At 45.9% G+C, this 21,906-nt stretch overlaps 1 protein-coding gene across 1 annotated transcript in view; it reads right to left on the reverse strand.

Annotated features, from left to right (window-relative positions):
• The window catches only part of BACE2 (beta-secretase 2), an 85,530-nt gene that overhangs the window by 52,623 nt on the left and 11,001 nt on the right, over positions 1-21,906 (reverse strand). The gene's annotated exons all lie outside the window — the stretch shown is intronic.

Genomic DNA, 21,906 nt, shown 5'->3' on the forward strand with positions numbered 1-21,906 from the left:
GAACACAGTCACTAGAAAAGTTGCAGGGCCTCACTACAGAGATGTTTGGATTGATTTCAGACAGAACGCAATTAAAAAATTATATTAGCTTGTTCTCCATTCAAATATTTGATGTTCAACAGCCCGAGCTCCCAAGCCACAACTTGGATTGGATTGGGTTTCACCTGAATTTCACATAAACATTCCAAGGGCCCAACTAAATCTGCATGAACTTGGATTTTACAGGAGGGGAACTGGGGATGCCGAGGAATCCTCACATGCACCACGGAACAGTTGGTAACAAGGAAAATTAGGTGGAGATCTGTCTGCAGGTCCACGGGGCTGGGCCAGATAGTCATACCAGGCAGAGTTCTCCCTTTCTTTCTGCTCCTAAATGCTCTAATTTTCAGTGGGCACTCATATCAGAATCCCTTCGTGTTTTTAAAAAAACTCCTTAACTTCAGTTCTTTTAAGAGATGGGTTTATCTCATTTACATCCAACTGTACACATTTGTCTTAATCCTATCACTTTCTCTGTCACATTTTTTGTTTTAATCCTGCCACTTAGGATTTTTATGGAGGCCTCATCTGTAGCGATGATTGATTAAATCATTAGCCATTGGTGACTGATTCAACCTCCAACCCCTCTCCCCTCCCTGGAAATGAGGCTGAAAGTTCCAACTTTCTACTCTCAGGGTTGGTTCCCCATCCTTCAGGGCTTTCCAATAGCCAGCTCACTGACCACACGCAGGTGTGGTTGAAAGGGACTTGTTATGAAAAACAAAAGACACCTTTATCACCCTTATCACCGAGGAAGTCCCAAGGGTTTCAGGAGCCCTGAGCCAGGAACTGGAACAAAGACCAAATACCTATTTCTTTGTATAAATGTGTGTTTCTTCACAATATCACATATGGACAATGGGAAATCAGCAAGGTCCGGAACCTCACCCATCATTGGAATGAAGCTCATTGTCTTGACAGCAGACGTAGTCCAAGCTGACCTAATAATATATGTAACTCACATGGCCTTGCGTCCTCAGTGCCGTCTACATGTCCTGGATTTAAAAGGTTCCTGAAGGCAAGATGAGCTTTTCAAGTTGCTTTGGTGAAAGTAGTAGAGAGATGAAGAAGAAAGGAGAAAAACCCAAAAAGCCCAGAATTCCAGGCTCACGGCAGTCATGAAAGCAGGCCGTTTTAACAAGCCTTTCCTGGGTCTCACTGGCAAACATGCACCCAACAGCCCAGCAGGATGCCTGTGGAAAGGCCAGGCCACCTGACAGCCGATTCCCAGGATGGCATTCCACATCCACACACAATGCTCCTGCACAGCCAGCCCCGGGCAAAGCAGACACAGGACCACTGTCCTGGGCATAACGGCCCCATTCTCTGCAGACATTTCATTCTGCTCTCCTGGGTGTGGAATCCCACCTACAGCCTCCGCATCGCACATCAGAACCAAGTCCTCTTATACACGCCCGTCCTCACTTCTGCCACGCTGCACATTATCCCTCCTCGCAGAGGCAGGCGACACAAAACAGAAAGTTACACCCAAACATAGACGGCATTATTTTACACAGAAGACGCCTAATTGCCAGGCGTTTGGCACAGCCATACTCCCCAGCTGTTTCAGCAGAAGCCAGCTTTCAAGAAAATTCAATTTGGAGTCACGGCTCAACCAAGTTGGTCATCACCTCTGCTGTTCCTAGAGGATAAGATTTGAGGCGAGAGATGGCCCAGATAAATGAGGCAGCCACAAAGCCAGGTAAGGAATGGATTTCTAGAGAGCAGTAAATGCTCTGAGTTGGGCTTCAAGTAATGTTTCTGAGCTGCCAACACCTTTTTTCTGTGCGATGACCTGGAAACGGACTTTTCTCACATTGACTTCTCGCCAGGGCCATGATTTTCCCTTGCAAGTCCCAGTCTCAACTGCAAAGGAAAAAAAAATACAGTCGCTTGCCCTATAAATTTTGCAGGATCCACCCTGAAACCACTGACAGGCAAAGGCTCAGGGTGGAGAATTCTTCTGGATGCCTCACCCCTACTCCACTCACTGAACATCCCCTGCTGCGTCCTTATCCTGGGAATTTCCAACATCATTTCCTGTCTCCTTGGGTTCAGCTCCAAGTACACACAACAGTCTAACCACAGAGCATGTCGTTCAGCCCCGTAAAGGGACACTGAAAATACATACAAAATTGGGATATGCTTTGCACTTTCGAAGCCCAACTGAAAATGATTCAGAAGCGTGTAAGAAACATCATCCCTGCTTTACAACAAGAAATGCAGAAAGGCCGCCGAGAGCTGGAAGTCCCCACTTCCTTCCCTACACTAAGCAGCCTCCTGTAGAACCCACATGCCATTTCTTCCAGAATTCAGGAAAGCAGACAAAAATCTGTCTCCACAAGGAGCAAGCGTCCTGTATCCTAATGGTCACTGGCTTTTCACCGCTCCCATCTTTTTGCCAATCTCAGGGCTCTTTGATGGAAGAAGCGGGTCCCCACTGTGCATCATGTACACACTGGAGCCTGTCTTCTCCAGAGAGCATCCAAGCACAGGGCACCCCCGTGCGAGTGGGGCCCACGTGCGGTTCGGCAGCCTTTCTCCATCCAGCACCTTGGACAGTGCCCAGGGCGACCTAGGTGCTCAATGAACAGCTGTTGAATGAATGAAAAAGTAGGGGACTGAGAGACTTCCACTGAATAGAGATTACCACACGTAACATAGATAGCTAGTGGGAAGCAGCCGCATAGCACAGGGAGATCAGCTCGGTGCTCTGTGACCACCTAGAGGGGTGGGATAGGGAGGGTGGGAGGGAGACGCAAGAGGGAGGAGATATAGGGATGTATGTATATGTACAGCTGATTCACTTTGTTATACAGCAGAAACTAGCACAACAATGTAAAGCAATTATACTCCAATAAAGATGTTAAAAATAAATAAATAAATAAATAAATAAATAAATAGGAAAAATGCACAGTCCAGACAAATGGAATGTGTTTATTGACGTATAAAAGCAACCTGCATGGTGCACCGACCAATTCTACACAAAATGTGGAGAGGGCAAAAGATCTTAGATGACCTTTTCCAGAAGACAAGAAAAGACAAGGTGTGAAAATCCCATTACCCTCTAAATGAAGACTTTCTTCTTTGAAGGATGCTTCTTTGACAATATTCCCCAATTTTAGAAGTCCCACTCAAACTTGCAGAACGAAATTTGATAAAATAATCACGAAACAAGGACAGCCATTATGCACGAGTCACTGCTGGGTGAGAACCGGACAGCTTTTGATGGTGCCCAGATTTTTCTCCATGTCAGGAGGGCAGTCCTGTCCTCACGTCACTGTGGCTCTTCATGTTGCTGGGCAGTGACAGAGCACACAAGGCCTGGGACCAAGACCAAGTCCTCCTCCTGTCCTGTCCCTCTGCTGCCTCATGCAGGAAGGGGGCGGCTGACTTCTTTCACAGGATGCCTGTGAGGAGTAAATTCAGTCATATGAAGCGAGTAATAAATGTTAGTGCTGATCACACACGCAACTTGCAGCAGGAGGTGGGGAGACAGGTCAGTCATCGGTGGCCATTGACACAAACTCCATGACACTCCAAGGAACCTCTGGCCAGGGCCGGTTCTGGAGCGATTTGAAGCTAACAGATTCTCCAGGAAGATTCCTTTAGGGGACAGTCAGGACTCTATATCGCCATGCCCTGCTCTGCCTAGACAAAGCTTACTTGTTTCTTTTGTTTGTTTGTTTGTTTTAAATTTATTTATTTTTTATTTTTACTTTTGGCTGCATTGGTTCTTCGTTGCTGCGCGCGGGTTTTCTCTAGTTGCGGTGAGTGGGGGTTACTCTTTGTTGCAGTGCGCGGGCTTCTCATTGCAGCGGCTTCTCTTGTTGCAGAGCACGGGCTGTAGGCGCATGAGCTTCAGTAGTTGTGGCACGCGGGCTCAGTAGTTGTGGCTCGCGGGCTCTAGAGCACAGGCTCAGTAGTTGTGGTGCACGGGCTTAGTTGCTCCGCGGCATGTGGGATCTTCCCGGACCAGGGCTCGAACCCATGTCCCCTGCATTGGCAGGCGGATTCTTAACCATTGCGCCACCAGGGAAGCCGCTTACTTGTTTTTAAAATGGCACATCTTATGGGGTTTTATTTTCCTCCTTTTGTTTTGATGCAATTATGAGCCACCTCTCATGCTCTCTGCCAGCGAGCGGAGGTTAATTACAAACCACACACAGTGCTGTCTTTGAGACCCAGGCAGTCCTACATCCTCCAAAAGGCCTTTCAGTGGCGGCCCTGATCCATTCCTCTCCTCTGACAGCCGTGCCCTGATTTTTGGCCCCCTCCCTTGTCTGATGCCGTTTACTGGCCTCTCATTTCTCCGAGGTGCACAGGTTTCCTCTCAGTGAGCTTGTAAGTTGCTTGAGGGCAAAGCCCTTTTTCTTAGTCTTTGGAACAATCTCCATAATGACTACCTTTGATAGGAATTCGATAATCACCTGGTCCATAAGATAGGGAGGAAATACACATGAACTCCACCTAGGAGTGGAAAGCTGATAAAGAAGGCAAGCCTGCCAAGAAGCTGGAGAGAATTCACAGGGCCAAACTCCTGATACATTTGTGCACAGACTTTATTTAGCTTTTCTAGAATTGGCTAGGGTGGCTAACTTAACTTCCCAGTTGTTATATGATCACACACTTCCTCTTAAATATCCAAGGCTAACCAGAGGTAGGAACAAGACGATGGGGTGGGGGGAGTTTGTTGGTGTCCTCCACCTGGCGCCACACTCACTCCAGCTGCTGGGGCTCTTCCAGCATCCAGGGTGCAGTGTGGTTCCTTCCCAGCCCTGTCTGATTCCCAGTAAAGCCCTAGTCATACCTGCAAAAAAAAAAAAGAAAGAAAAAAAAGCCCTCCAGCATCCATGTCAGGCCTGAAGTGCCCAGGAATGAACGCTCACTGCTGGGCGCAGCCCTGAACCCCAAATACACAGCTGACGGATGAAGCTTCCACGTCCTGATCCCCGGGCGGACGGCTCTGAGTGTGCCCTGCGCCACCTCCAGGATTCCCTGTAGCGCTGCCCTGTATTAGTCTTCTCCTCCCTCCTGCCTTGCTGCCCTGCCCTGACCAGTGCCTCCGGGTAGAGAGGAACAGGGAAGGTTGGCTCACACAAGCCTTGCCTCCTGTGCCCCAGAGAGACTAGACATCCGTCGGAGGAGCTCCCTCCCCACAGGTTCACCACCCGTGGAAACCTCCAGACTGTGCACGGCTCCCACTGTCCGTTCTCAATTCTCGGTTGATGCACTGGGCAATAACCCCACAGAAAGCCATTTGCTAATTGCTGTAATAAGGAAAAAGGTGGCATTAAGGAGAAGAACTGGTTCCGCGTCTAGTTAGTGATTAGCAGCTTGAGATTCCTCAGATATCACTGCCTCTTTTTCAGCAGGTTAATAGACAGGAAAATTAGCAGATAATTTCAATAATGGCTCATTTAACACAACGATTCCTAATTACATTAGCAACCCATCTGCTGAAGTCTGCCAGCAAGCAGAGCGCACAGCAGCGGGGTCCTTTGCGGCCTGGCTCCGCAGGGCTGTGTGCCCACAGTTGTGACATGGGATTGTAGGTGCTGATCTTGTTAATCAGGTTCTCTTGGGGCTTCAATTCTGGAAATGAATCTCATTTACTTAAACACGCCTTGTTGAAGGAAGCAAAAATAATTGCCACGCGCCATTTCTCCACGTTCTAAAATTAAGGTTGTTTTTATAGAGGAGGAAAAAAAATCATTTTCAAAGGGCTCCACTTAACACAAACAGATGTTACCGAAGTTAGCTACGAGGGGCTTGATTATACAATCTATTCAGGCTCTGTGTGCGTGTGTGTGTGTTCGTGCACGTGCTTCCCTCTCGCAGATGGGGCTCTTGCTAGAAAAACACAGCCCAGAGACCTGCGGATGGCTTCCCTGGCTGCTGGGAAACCTCAACTGCCGAAAGGATGCTGGGGAGGAGGAGGGACAGCAGCTTGGCTGTCTGAACTGAACTTGGTGGCAGTTTTCCACTGAACGCTTAGGGCTTGGCAGGTTGAGGACGGCTGCAGAGGTTGTAGGCTGTAGGAAGGTTAAGTGTGGCGGTCTAGGAAACTAAAAGTCACCCCGAAATCAGAATCCTTCTGGACACGGGAGCTGCCACTACCTCTGCAGCTGAAACCTGTCACCAGAGTGACGGGACAGTTATTGGAGGGAGAGGCTGCTCTGTGATTGAGTTTTCTAACTTTTCAAACAACCCATCCCTGTTAGGAGGAGCGGAAAGGCTGGATTTCTACGGTGGGGGGAGGAGATTTTATCACACGCCACAGCTGATGCCCTTAAATGTGCTGCAACTATGTCCATTCATGGGATGCTGGTTTCAAGTTCACTTTCTACCTGTGGTCCCAGGATGCACCCTGCACTTTCTCTAAAGCAGAGTGGCATGAAAAATATCAGCTTTAGCGTCTGTTAGACCTGGATTTGAACCCTGGCTTAGCCTCCTGTGAATGAAAAATACCACCTGCCATATCAGTAAACAAAGGTTGTTATAGCCATCAAGCCATCACATTACAGCCTCCTTGATGGTGAGCCCTGAGGAAACTCAGGATGAGAAAGCACAGGATATGGCCCCAGGTAGCTGAGGTGCACATCAAAGGAATGATTTCAGTGAACCCAGACTCTTGCATCTTCCCATACATAGAAAAGCGCTAAATCCGTTAAGTTGAGATGTCTGGTTTTCTTCAATTAACAATAATATTTTGATGTTCTGACTACCTGGTCTTTGCTGCAAAAACTCCTCCTGTATATCCCGGCTCCCCCCTTGCCTCTTCAGAGCAGTTCCTCAGAGTGACCCGAGATGCTGTGTCCTGGGCTTAAGTCCTCAGTTTTGTCCGCCAAATAAAACATAACTCTCAACTTTTATGTTATGCTTTTTTTTTTTTTTGCAGTTGACACTCCTATTGGCCGTGGAACCTTAAGGGGCACGTGAGATGCCCCTCATGTATGTGTGATACACCCAGAACAGTGCCTGGCACATGGGGGTGTTTCAATTTCTCAGAGAGGGGCAGTGTGACTTGTTTTCCTCTTGCTACAGGGCTGACTTCTCAAATACATCACTGTGCCAAACAGCACACGCATCCAACTCCCCAACAGACTTACACTCCAAGTCGCCGCACTGCAGCTCGTGTGGACGCAGCCCAGAAGTAACGTGCATAAGCTCCAGAACTGGCACCCCTGTGTGTTTCGCAGCCTTTCCCCGTGCACCGGGGCTGGTCCTGCTGCAGGTGATGCTGAGATGGACGTGAGCATGCACTGAAACATTTGGGGGTGCCCTGTGTCAGCAGCACCTGCACTTGGCCGGAACTAGGCACAGATCCATCCGGGAACGCTCTAATCCCAAAGCCAGGAATGCAGTTTTCACTCACCCTGTCTTTTCTTCCCCACCATAGAGTCAGTATGTCCTATCTATTCTACTTCCAGAATGTTTCTAAAACTGTTCATGTTCCTCTCTCCCCTTCCACCTCCCTGGCTCACCCCAGTGTCTTTGTGTCGCTAGCTCTGAGCATAGCGCCTGGCACACAGTAAGTGCTCAATAAAGCTTGCTGAATGAATGAATGGTGCCCAAACATCACTGAGGGCACCCTGTCGCAAGAGACGTAAGTCCAGTAAGTTTCTGCTCTCTCCGGCCTGGGTTTTCTCAGGGTCCAAGCCCTCCCCGGGGTTTTAGTGAGTTCCAGGGTCTCCCAATCGCAGCGACTCCTGGGCTCTGAGGACAATTTTTAACAGTGGTTTAGCAATAGCATTAGAGTACACTTGAGAAAGAAAACAATACTCTAAGGCCACTGCCCTAACAAAGCTGCACCGGGGGGTCTCCATCGTCGGGTCTCATCCTTACATGTGAGAGTTGACCCTGGGTTTGTTTCCCTTAATATTCCAAGGCTCCAGCCATCCGTTCAGACTGCTGAGAATTAGAGACAACATCTGCACTCAAGTCCAAGGGTGTGATCACGCATGCAGGGCTGCCCTTGGTCCAGCAGAGCCAGGGCCAGAACCCAGAGCCACTTCACCTCTGGGCTCAGAGCTCACAGAGTAGCTGCCATCACACCTGAAGAAGGTACTTGGTTGTCTGCCAAGGGCTACACATGGCAGCACAGTCTCCAGGGATCACGGACTACAAGGGGAGCTGCTCTAAGCAGCCTCGCGTCCACCAAGCTTCTGGAAGTGAGAGCTGGAAGCCAGAAAGTACCTCGATGTTTGCAAGGGGAAATTCAGAGACAGGTAGGCTGGATGCTTCCACCTGCCTGGCCAGCCCCTCCCTCTTTGCAGGCAAACTCGGGAGGAGGCTAGGGAGGCAGAGAAAGAACACAAGGGGCACCCTTTCTATGGAGGCTGTCAGGGCCCCAGGGACCTCCCTGGGCTGCGGAGTTCCCCTCAGCCTCTGAGGTTACACAGTCTGCCTGCTGGCAGGATGCAATCCCACCGATTGAAGAATGAAAGCGGATATTTAAACAGACATGGATGAGAGTCACAAGGCTGGATGGACCTCATTCACTGATGCCAATAAACATGATCCTTTTTCCCACAGAAAGGAAAATTCGCGCCGAACTACTTCTCAGAAAGCACTATTAAAAAGGGCAAAAGCAGGTCTGTCTCCTTATTTTGGTGATTGTGGGGGGAAGGGCTAAATAGGGAAAGTGTTATTAGCAGAGGGCAAGTCAACCTTTTCTTCCCCAAAGAGATGACTACAGCCGCTCCCTCCAAAACCCACTACACATTTCCAGGGATTTTAGGAGACATCACTTTAGCTAAAAATCGGTTCTTCATGCACATTTTTCAAAAGAGTTTAAACAGATTCTCAACAAAGGCGTAATGTCTGAACCCTCAAGACATTTCTGGAGTTTCACTAAATTTTCCCTTTTGCTCAAGAGTTGATAACTTTGAATGGAAAGCCATTTCAGATCTGAACTTGCAGAAAAAAAGATATGGGATTAACTTCATCCTGGCTCCCAACATTCAAATATTGTTACAATTTTCAGTAAATGTGAAAAAAAATAAAGATAAAGCATATATACTCACTGCAGCAACGGGCAAGATTTTCAAGTTACTATTACTATAAAATGGTTACTCTTCACTATTATTCTAGGTATCAAGATTCATTTTGTAAATTGTAGTAAAATACACAAAACATGAAATTTAGCATCTTAACCACTTTTAAGTGTACAGTTCAGCAGAGTTAAGACATTCACATTGTTGTACAACCATCACCACCATCCATCTCCAGAATTTTGCATCATCTCAAACAGAAACTCTGTACCCACTAGGGACTTCCCTGATGGTCCAGTGGTTAAGATTCCGCGCTTCCACTGCAGGGGGCCTGGGTTCGATCCCTGGTGGGGAAACTAAGATCCCGCATCCCACGCGGTGCAGCCAAAAATAAATAAATAAAATCAAGAGAAAAAAAGAAACTCTGTACCCACTAAACAACTAACCCTCTCTTCCCCACTCCCCCAGCCTCTGGCAACCACCATTCAACTTTCTGTCTCTATAGATTTGACTCCTCTACGGACCTCATGTAACTGGAATCCAGTATTTGTCCTGGCTTATTTCACTTTGCAAAATGTCCTCAAGTTTCATTCATGTTGTAGCAGGTGTCAGAATTGCCTTCCCTTCTAAGGTTGAATAACATTCCGTTGTATGTATATTCCACTTTTTTTTTTTGGTCCATTTATCCATCAATGGACACTTGGGTTGCTTCCAACTTTGGCTACTGTAAATAATGCTGTTATGAATGTAGGTGTACAAATAGCTCTTCGGAATCCTGTTTCAGTTTTCTTGGGAAGATTCATTTTTTTTCAGTGAATATTTAGTGAGTGGTGACCACATGCCGGGGCCAGGGAGACAGAAGATATGGGCCCCTTACGGAATTTATCACCTAACATTCAGACCCAAGACCAGCCTTCTCTTCTGTAATGGGTTTCAGTCTCTGTTGAATTGGCTATAGGACTGGTGAGGAATAAAGCACAAATAACTGTAGTTGACTTATTTGAGGTTTTTCCACTGAATTAAAAGTTTAATTTCTAAGCCCCTTCTCACTCCAATCAACACTCTTAAAGAAAAAAAACTCCCCCTGCTTATGATGATATTTATCAAGGTACTATAATCGATTTTAATACTGTGTAAAACACAAAAGAATTAGGAAAGTAAATTTCCTAATAGGGAAATGGACTGCCAATCATATTATTTTGCATTTGAGCATACAAATGACTGCATCATAACTGCACTGAATCTGAAACTGACCTGGCCAAATAGCTTTTCGAGGTTAGCCTCTCAGCGTTTATTTGAAATAAACTCCATGTACGTGTAGTGAAAATACACGTACAATACTATCATTAAGTGCTTTGAAAGCAGAAATTGTGATTTAAGTCCTAAGTATCACAAGGGTACAAACACCTTCTAGCAGCAGTGATGACTGTACATGGGTATGTTAATGGTAATGATTGATAATCTAAGATTCCTCATATGCATCTCTGTGTGAAATGCTGTGACCTAGCCTTTAGGACGACATCTTAAAATCTAAAATGGCATCTCCATTTTACAGAACCTCTTTGCATGCTGATCTGATAGGCCCAAACTTGGAATGTATAACACAAAAATGCCATTGTTTTCAGATTTGCTACCCTTTGCTAATTTCAGTCCAGCCATTTAAGAAACAGACATTTCTATGTGGTTCGTAAAAGGTTTTGGTTTTTTTTTTCTTCTTATTAAACCCACGAGGAAAAAAAATATTTTAATAGGCATATGGCGATCAAAGATATCATTCTCTGCTGGAAAGATTTTTTAAAGCCCTTCCAAGTAAATTTCTCTCAGGAAAGACATTAAATCTCCACATTATTTATGGCGTCCAGATATTTTGAAAGAATGCTAGCCCAGAAGAGAAATGACGGATGCATCTCTCTTTTGCGTCTATGCCAGCAAAATACAGATGTTTTCCTAATTAGGGTACAGAACAGCCACACGGAAACCTTCCAGAACATTTTGGAGATGGGAGAAACTAAGACCTAGCAAAAAAAAACCTGCAACGTATTAACCTTGGCAAAATCTCCAACAAACATGTGACTGCCCTTGGGTATCACCATCAAATATGACAGATGCTGAAGAAGTAGAGACAGATCCACCTCTTCCTAATTCCAGCCCTTTCCACGGACAGTGGACCCACACCCCATTGACCACTCAGGACAATACACCCCCAACTCCCCCATCCCTCCTCCACATCGTCAGTTTTTCCCTCCTCTACCAGGACCACATCCACCTTACAAGCAGGTTGTGATATTTCCCATCTTAAGAAAGATGACACACAACATTCTTCACCCCACATCTTCCTCCCACCTCGGCCCCATCTCTCTGCACTCCTTTTACAATAAAGCCCCTAAAAGAGTTGACGGCGAATCTTCTCCTCCTGTTCCCACTGGGACCCACCACCCGGTGGGAACAGGTCTTCCCTACATCAACCACGATGATCCTCACATGCCTAAGTCAACCCTTAGACCTCCACTCCCTGGGGCCATTGTGGGATCTGTCACTGATCACGACTCTGTTTCCTTCGGCTTCCGGACACACCATCTTCTAGTCTCCTCCCATCTCTGTGGCTTCTCAGGGCCCTGGCCAATCCCTCTTCCGCTCCCCAGCCTCTAAGTTTTGGGGTGTCTCAGTCGCCATCCTTGGAGCCCACCTCCTCTGTCTAGACCCACCCCACGGGGATTGCATCCAATCTCAAGACTGTACACATCTCCTCTGCCCAAGTGACTCTCAAATTTAGGTGTCCATCTGGGACCTCTTGCTTGAACTCCAGATGCAGATTCAGCTGCTTCTGGACCACTCACCTTGGATGTTACAAAAGGCATCTCAATTTGGCTTTTCCAAAACTAAACTCCTAATTTACCTAGTAAAGCATGTCACACTCATCCACAACAATCCCACCCCCCGCTTTTCTCTTACCCCCTCTCCTACAACCTGCTGGAAACTCCTTGGGGCTCCTCCTAACACAAGCACACGCTCTTCCCAAGAAGGGCCTTTGCACTGGCTGTTCCTCCTGCTGGCCACACCCTTCCCCACGTACCTCACTCCCTCTTTCTTTAGGTCTCAGCTCCCAAGTCAAAGGTGCCTTCCCCACTAATACAAATTAGTCACACTCTCAGCGTGACTTTGCCCACGTTTTAATATTTTTCATAGCCTCTACCACCATCCAAATACAGTACATTTACTTGATCTGTCTGTCTTTCCTCAGTAAATTGTAAGATTCGAAGCGGCAGGATTTCTTGTTACCATGTCTCACTGCTGTAGCCTCTGTGCCTAGAAGAGGGCCAGGCAAGTATTCAGTGCACATCAAATATTTATTGAATGTGTTTAGTCACTTGCGAATTATAGTAACTGCCTTAACAAAACAATAACCAAACGCAACCACTAGATTTGATATTACGAAACACAAGAATTGAAATGAACCCTAGGGGGTCATTGTTCTGTCCACTGGAATCATTCCAGGAATTAAAAAAATATACGGAATCTCCAATCCAGAGAATGAAGCCTGGAGTTCATGCACTTAACAAGATGACTAATGATCAGCCAGGTATGGGGACCACCGATGTGGTCCAGCCTCCCCGTAACGTAGCACTGCTGTCTAGAACCACCCTGACAGGTGGTCAGGTTTCTGCTGGATGCCTCAGAGATGGGAAGCTCATTACCTTATGCCCTAACTTGTCACAGGTTCATGGTATTCATTTTGGAATGCTCTTCCTTGCTCAGTTTAATTCAGCAAATATTTTTTTAAGGCCCTACCCTGTGCCAGGCATGATACTCCATCCTGGGATGAAGGGGTAGCAAGAGGGACTCGGTGCCTGTCCTCAGGGAGTTTCCAGTCAGCTAAACAGTTCACGGTCCCCACTGCTTCCCAGGAGACCTAGCCTGCCCTCTGCAGCAATGCCCTCTTCCATGAAGCAGCTTGTTGAATATCTGAAGTGCGGCGGAGTGTGCCCTACATAGAGCCCATGGCGTCCCTCCTCTGGGATGGTGGGTGGGCAGGAGGTATATCTCCCTGGGATCCTCCAAGCCTTGGTCACATGACCTGACTCCCTGCCCCTTCCCCACCATGGTAGCTTCTCAGGGTCCCGTTGAAAGCTAACATCCAGCCTACATACGAACTTCCAACAATCCATTAATCAATCATCTAATGATCAATTTCCATACATGTCAACTCAACATTACCCACGCCGTGATACACACAACAAACACTGAATTGCAGTCACACCTGCCCACTTAGCACAAAGACCTGTGAAAATAATTCATAGTAAAACTTGTATTACACGATTTCACAGTTCCCTAATACATTAAAAACTATAGAAAAGCCGACATCGGACAAAGGTGGGATGTGAACTTGATAAAGATTTTTTTAGAGCTCCAATACACCCTGCTCTGTCCAATCAGGGCCTCTGACTGTTAGCAGCCAACTGAAGTTTTAAAACAATCAAGTTTTAATCCTTGACAGCAATCCTAAAAAAGGCTGGGCTTGCAAGTTTGGAAAATATAGATTATTGTCTGAAACTGACAAAATTACCTCAAACTTTATCTCCTTCACTGACAAAATAGATTTCCTGCAGAAATGAGTGTGAGTGCAGACTTTGGAAAGAAATTTCCCCACGCCATTTCCTGAACTCTGATTTATAAGAAGAGTCTCGCAGCCTTACCACCGAACGTTAATATGCGCCTAACGAGTGCGCCCGCCACACCTCTTGGTTTCTGGACAAAAGGGAGATTGGAGCTGCTCAGTCTTAAATCTTCTCTTCCTGGAGGAGGCTGCCAGGTTTGGAGATCAATGAACTGCCCAGATGGAGATGAGACCATAAGAGTCACAGCTGAAAGCCTCAGACGCTTAAGTGCCAGGTTTTGTACAAAACATCCCAATCCTTTTGGTTTCAAGTGCTCAGAAGACAGGCAGCAAGATGGTCTTAGCCTTTGGAAAACTGGCTATAAAAGAAGCCACAATTTTCTGATTCACCCGAATGTCACGATTTTGCCCCAACTGGATGTGTCTTGATTTGTGAAAAACAAATAAACTTAACTCTATGAAATGTGTTTCTCGTAGGTCTACCTTCAGTGCAAGAAGAGAGCTGAACAGTGCCCGGCACACAGTGGGTGTTCAGTGTGTTTCTGTCATATTAACATTCATTTACTGAAGAACAAAAGACTTAATAGGACAAGTATTTTTTAGATCTTACAGCATAGGGACGATGCTAGCCCGGAAGGTCCTCCCCTCCTCATTCCTGCCAACATAAAATGATCCGAGACGTTGGGACGGGAAGGGTGGGGGGCCTGGGACACTGGAAACCTGTGGAATCTGAGTGAGGGGTCGGGGGCCAGAGCTGGAATGGCCGTGTGCATTCCGCCCCCATCAGGAGCTGCACATAAGCAGGAGGTGTTCGTTTGCTGGGACGGCCAGAAGAAAATACGACAGGCTTGGGCGCTGAAACGACGGAAATTCATCTTCTCACAGTCCTGGAGGCTGGAAGTCCAAGATCAAGGTGTCAGCAGGGCTGGTTTCTCCTGCAGCCGCTCTCCTTGGCTTGCAGACGTCAGCCCTCTTGCTGCCCCTTCATGCACTCATCCCTCTGTGCACGGGCTCCCCAGGGTCTCTCTGTGTATCCTCATCTCTTCTTTTTGAAAGGACACCAGTCAGACGGGATTAGGGCCACCCTGACAGCCTCATTTTATTACTCTTCAGAGGCCCTGTACCCCCAAATGCAGTCACATTCTGAGGTTACTGGGGGTCAGGGCTTCAACGTATGGATCTTGGGGACACAATTCAGCTCATAACAGGGGCCAGGCCAGCACAGTGCGGGGATGAGGCCCTGAGACCCTGCAGACCACGCAGTTTCGATCCGAGACCCTGTGGGCACGGGAACACTGACGCCCAAATCCAGAGCAGGAGGAGATGGCGGTGAAGACGGATTGGACACTTGGCTAAGTGTGTGCAGCTCAGTCTATTCAAATAAACTGTACAAACCAAATAAACTGAGGCCTGAATATAAAGGCTCAACAGATTAGGCCAGACTCATAAACAAGTGTCACGCTCACTGTCATCACCAGCTGCGCTGATGTCCTCGCCACCAGAGCCCCGCAGGAGAGGGGACACTGCTCCAGGCTCCATGGGAGGAGGCTGGATGCAGGGCCCTCGTGGAGTGGGGGCAGGGGCGAGGGTCAGCACGGGCCTGCACCGGACCCAACAGCAGCCGTGGGAACCTTCCCATCCTGGCTTGAAGGGCAGGTCGGGAGCCCAATCCCAAGCCAGAAGAGAAGGGAGTTTGAGCGGTCCAGTTACGGAAGTTGGCCACCCTGATGGAGGACAGAAGGGCCGTCCTAGGAAAACTCCCTACCCCTCGAGTCCCTGGGTGATGCCGCTTTCATCCGGGCACCCAGATCAGATGCCTCCTGCTGTGTACTCGGCAGGGCCTCCACCACCCACAGAGGCGTCTCCAGCACCCTGGTCCTCGCCGGCCTCCTCCGGCCTCCTCCTCCCTCTGCTTTCCACTGGAAGCCAACCCGCCACCCCCAACACACACAGGCGGAAAAAGCGGAGCAGATGCCACCTTGACTTCTGAGACTGGCTGGTAAAAAAGTGGGCACTGCTAAAACTCAAGGCGTGTAACTCCTACAGGCTAGTTGGAAAGAGGGGTAAGTATGCACACACAGGCACCGCCTGGCAACCACCGCTGGGAGTTGATATTTATGGTTTAGATAAAGCTTTCAATTGTCTAATTCTATTCTGGGACTGCTCTGGCGGAGGAGCTTATTAAAGAAGGCAGCCGGTCCATTCTCCAGAAGGCCAAGTGTCAGGGGCAGACCGGAGAGTGAACAAATGAATGGCTATTTTCTGAGCATCTGTGCTTTTCCAAGAACTGGCCTGAGGACCAGACACATTGGCTCAGTTCAGCAATGGGCAGTTTCTCTTGAATCAAACCAGGTCCACCATCCTTTACAAGGCTCCTGAATTCTCATAGACTAGTGAAATTTTTGGATAAACTGCCCCATCAAGGAAAATATATCTGAGTATTCAACCCCTATATGTGTGTCTATCCATAACTTATGTGCTAAGAGGCAGCTTGGAGAAGTGGTTCAGAGCACACGGTCTGGGACCAGCTCACTCATTTTGAAATCCTGGCTCTGGCCTCATGCAGTGTGTTGCCTCAACACTGTGACTGTCTGCGCCTCTGCTTACTCATCTGTAAAATGGGGACAGTGGATGGTAACCTTTCATCTTCCCGAATGTCAATAAGTAGCTCCAGCAAACCAACCATAAGGTACAACTTATCTCTAGGTTGTTATTTTTCTTGAACAGCTGAAATTCTCTGGAAGATTTTTACCCAGGTAGAAAATTCAGTTTCCAGGTCAAGGGTTCAAAACTATTTTTATAGGTAGCAAACTTATATCATTTTTGGTAGTAGAAACCAAATCATGATGGAGACATTTAAAGATATCATCTTCAAAAGACTCTCCATAGCAGGAGTTTCTGTTGAAAAGCTGTTTTCAGCTCAGGGTTAAAATATCATCTTAAGGACTTCCCTGGTGGCACAGTGGTTAAGAATCCACCTGCCAATGCAGGGTACATGGGTTCGAGCCCTGGTCCGGGAAGATCCCACATGCCCCAGAGCAACTAAGTCTGTGCGCCACAACTACTGAGCCTGCGCTCTAGAGCCCATGAGCCACAAGTGCTGAGCCCGCGAGCCACAACTACTGAAGCCCATGTGCCTAGAGCCCGAGCTCTGCAACAGGAGAAGCCACCACAGTGAGAAGCCCGCACACCGCAATGAAGAGTAGCCCCTGCTCGCCTCAAATACAGAAAGCCTGCTTGCAGCAACGAAGACCCAACACAGCCAAAAAAAAAAAAAAAAGAATAAATTTTTAAAAATATTTAAAAAAATAAAATAAAATATCACCTTAAAGGACATGTTTTAATTATATTTGTTATTTTTTTCAATACCTATGAAGTAGCATGCTGCTGACGGCCACTTACAGTTGCAATAAAAGTCAGCAAATCCGGAACTGTGGCTTTCTGGGAAATAAAGGCATGTAACTCATCTTCAGAGGTCTTGTCTTTAAAAACAAACCAGACCAATGATGTGCTGAAGCCTGAAAACTACGGCAGCCTCTGTAAGAAGGGGGGTGTGTGCGGGAACAGAGGCTGTGCTCACATGGCTGCAGAATCTGTTCAATGTTGCAGACTTCTGCCCTGGACAATCTCGAGAGAGAGGCACCTGCATGCGCTGGATCCACTTTCTTAGATGCACACTGTCCTCTCTTTTCTCCACCTTGTTGTCCTCACTTGAAGCTTTTGAAGAGCATCCTCGTTTCTTTGCAGCTGTCTCACATTCCATGGGACAGATGTGCCATGGTTCACACCCCCAGTCCCCTTCCCATGAGCATTTGGGTTGTTTCCAATCGTTTGGTATTACAAGTAACATTCCAAAGAATAGCCTTGTGAATTACTTTTCATATTTTTGCCCAATGTAACTTTTGTGTAATTTCCTAGGAGTGGCTTTCTGAGCCAAAGGATAAATGCATATGAATTTGCCCAGACATTTCTAAACTCCCCTCCATAGCCTTTGTAGGATGGGATAACATTTTAATAGAAATTTCTCTTGTCATACAAATGCCTTCAAACAAGCTCTGCAAATTGCTCTTCCCCATGCTTTAATGAAATCTTGGCCAAAGCTATATTTTTCTAATAGCTTTTTGGCAATAAATTTATTTTTAGGTATTATAAGTCCCGTCCTCTTTAACGTCGAAGCTTCTTTCTGGCATCCAATATAATGGGCCTGCCAGAGGCTCAGAGATACAGAGGGGAAGGGGAGGTGTGGTTGGATTTACTTCTATTTCCCCACCTTGATCACAATGATGCCCCAGATTTCTCCAGGACTGAAACAAGGGGAGTGGAAAGGTAAGGGGCAGGAACGTTGTTATTTGACTTCACGGACGGTAGATTCTGGATGTGGCTGATGTCTACATGCAGGGGGCTCCTTAGAACCACTGTCTCCTCCTCCCCATCCCCGCCACGGATGGCTCCCACCTGCAGCTTCCTGCGGTGGGCAGAAACCACTGCTAGTCAGTTGGCCCTTACTACCCCCTCCTTAGTCTCTAGCACCTGACAGTCCAACCCAGAGGTCAGCCAACTTTTTCGTATAAAGCCAGATAGTTAGTATCTTAGACTTTGGCAAATGGTGTCTGTCTCATGCTCTCAACTCTGCCACTGTAGCATGAAAGCAGCCCCACATGACATGTGAACAAATCATATGGCTGTGTTCCAATAAAACCTTATTAAGGAAACCGGCAGACGTGGCCCACAGGCCTTAGCTGGCTGATCTCTGGTCTACCCCATACAAACTCCCTCTGGTGGTCCTCTCTTGTGGGGTTCCTTCTGTGGTGACCAAAGCCTAGATTCCTGTAACAGGGACACACCTTGATCTCTGGAAATAAGCGCCTTGTCCATAACAGCAACAAAGACAATAGTGACAAGATTTTTAGACGTGTTCTTCTCTTCTTTGGAGAGTTCAAGGAGAGGAAAAGAAGGACAAATCGCCCTAAACTATTTTTTAATTATTATTAAGCTATTATTTCCCCCCAAAGATATGATGATGCATCATTTGGAATGCTTTTGGCTGCAAGTAAACAGAAAACTATAGATTTAGAGTAGCCCAAACAAGTAGGGGTTTATTTTTCTCCATATCAAGAAGTCTCTTGAGAAAGTTGGTATTAGATAAACATCTCAGGGAAAGTCAGTGTCAGATCTCTGCTGTTCCCCCTGACCTCTTGTTCAAGGTCAGAAGTTGGTTGCCCCTGTGGAAGGCCTTGCATTTGCACCAAACACAGGAGGGAGGAGAAATTATAATCCCAGCCACACCTGCCACCTTTATCAGGAAAACATACACTTTCCCTGAAATCCCTCAGGAGACCCCATTTAGATCCCATTGTCCACAGCTACGTCCTTAGTCACAAAGGATGCTCCAGTGAACAGATCCAGGCTGGAGAGAAGAGACTGGGGAAGGTGTTTTAGTTTGATCACTCAACTGAAAATAGCTGCCACAGGTCAGGTAACAGAATCATTACCATTGCCATGTTTCAAAAACTAGACATGGACACACATAATGAGAACATACTCCGTACCATGTGTACACACAGCCTTGAACTTCCAATCAGCCTTGTAATGTTTCTCTTTTAAATACAAAAAGACAGCCACAATCACCAGCTATTTGAGAAAAGCCTCTAGGTGAGACACAGAGACCATGACAAACACCCTGAGGAAAGGAACTCAGAAGATAAGGCAGGAAGCTGAAAGAAAACTTCAAAAAAAAATCATAATTTTCTCAGAGTAATAGAAGGTATGCAACTTTGAAACAAGAATAAGGCACAATCAAAAGAGAAACATTCAGAGAAGTGTTCTTGAAAATTAGAATTAAGATAACAGAAATGAATATGGAAAGTAGAACCAAAAGACAAAGAGATGGGAAATAGGAGAGACCACACAGGATGGCCCCAGCATCTGGATAATAGGAGGTCCAAAGGAGAGAACAGTTACTAAAAAATTTCTCAGAACTGAATGTCTTGAAATTCTAGACTGAAAAGACTCACCAAGCATCCAGCATAAAAAAAAAAAGAGACATCATCATGAAGTTTCAGAATACCAGGTCTAATAATAACACATTTATAATATCTCATGTATAGTTCATAGACAAAAATCAGAAATCACAATGGCATTGGGCTTATCAACAGCATGAAGGCAGATGACAATGTAAAACTAGCTTCAAGACTGAGGGTACTCTACATAGAAAACCCTAAAGTCTCCACCAAAAAACTATTAGAACTAATAAATGAATTCAGCAAAGTTGCAGGATACAAGATTAATATTTGGTTATCTGTTGCTCTTTTATATACTAATAATGAACTATCAGAAAGAGAAAGTTTTAAAATCACATTAAAAAGAATAAAATACTTAGGAACAAACTTAACCTCACCTTTCAGACTTAATACTCTGAAAACTATAAATACTGATGAAGGATACTGAAGACGATACTAAGAAATATAAAGATATCTTGTGCTCTTGGAGTGGAAGAATTAATATTGTTAAAATGGCCATACTACCCAAAGCAATCTACAGATTTAATGCAATCTCTGTCAAAATACCCATGGCATTTTTCACAGAACTAGGACAAATAATCCTAAAGTTCATATGGAACCAGAAAAGACCCTGAATTGCCAAAGCAATCTTGAGAAAGAAGAACAAAGCTGGAGGTATCACCCTCCCAAACTTCAGACTATACTACAAAGCTACAGGAATAAAAACAGCATGGTACTGACACAAAAACAGACACATAGATCAATGGAACAGAATAGAGAGCCAGAAATAAACCCACACACCTATGGTCAATTAATCTATAACAAAGGAGGCAAGAAAATGCAATGGAGAAAAGACAGCCTCTTTAACAAGTGGTGCTGGGAAAACTGGACAGCTACATGTAAAACAATGAAATTAGAACATTTTCTCCTACCATATACAAAAATAAGGTCAAAATGGTTTAAAGACTTAAATGTAAGACCTAAAACCATAAAACTCCTAGAAGAGAACATAGGCAAAACACTCTTTGACAAAAATCGTAGCAATATTTTTTTGGCTCTGTTTCCTAAGGCAAAAAAATAAACAAATGGGGCCTAATTAAACTTAAAAGATTTTGCACAGCAAAGGAAACCACTGAGAAAATGAAAAGACAACCTTTGGAATAGGAGAAAATGTTTGCAAATGATATGACTGACAAGGGGTAATATCCAAAATATATAAACAGCTCATATAACACAATATGAAAAAAAAAACCCAATCAAAAAATTGGAAGAAGACTTGAATAGAAATTTTTCCAAAGAAGTGATATAGATGGCCAATAGGCACATGAAAAGATGCTCAACATCATTAATCATCAGAGAAACACAAATCAAAACCACAATGAGATATCAACACATACCTGCTAGAATAGCCATTATCAAAAAGTCTACAAATAACAAACACTGGTGAGGATGAGGAGAAAAGGAAACCCTCCTACACTGTTGGTGGAAATGTAAATTGGTGAAGTCACTATGGAAAACAGTATGGAGGTTCCTCGGAAAACTAAAAATAGAATTGCCATATGATCCAGCAATCCCACTCCTGAGTATATAGCCAAAGAATAAGAAAACACACGCACCCCAATGTTCATAGCAGCCCTATTTACAATAGCCAAGATGTGGAAGCAATCCAACTGTCCATCAACAGTAATGCATAAAGAAGATGTAGTAAGCGTATATACAGTTGGAGAGAGGAAAGGGGGAGGGGCAAGATCAGGCTGGGGATTAAGAGATACAAACTACTATGCATAAAATAGATAAGCAACAGGATATATTGTACAGCACCGGGAATTATAGCCATTCTCTTGTAGTAACTTTTAACGGAGTGTAATCTATAAAAATACCAAATCAGTATGCTGTACACCTGAAACTAATACAGTATTGTAAATCAACTATACTTCAATAATAAAGAAAAAAGTCTCTGAGGGATACATCAAGGTGTTGTTGGCCAGAGGAGCTGGGACTGCCCGGCTCCTGTGTCTCCACTCACTCTTGGGTGGGGATCGGAGGTGGTGCTGACTGAAGGACCGGCAGGAAACGGGAAGAGGGCACCATTGACCACTGGCTGTGCTGACCCCCAGGAGCCCCCCACGGAGCTCTGGTGAAGCTGGGCTGGAGCGTGAGGCTCAGATTTGAGGTTCAGCAGGTCCCTGCCTCCGCCGGAAGCCTGAACACAAATACTGGGATTTCTCAGTTCTCCAGCCAGCCTCACGGTTCATAA

The sequence above is a fragment of the Eubalaena glacialis genome, chromosome 6 (genome assembly GCF_028564815.1).
Source record: "Eubalaena glacialis isolate mEubGla1 chromosome 6, mEubGla1.1.hap2.+ XY, whole genome shotgun sequence".
Taxonomy (NCBI): Eukaryota; Metazoa; Chordata; class Mammalia; order Artiodactyla; family Balaenidae; genus Eubalaena; species Eubalaena glacialis.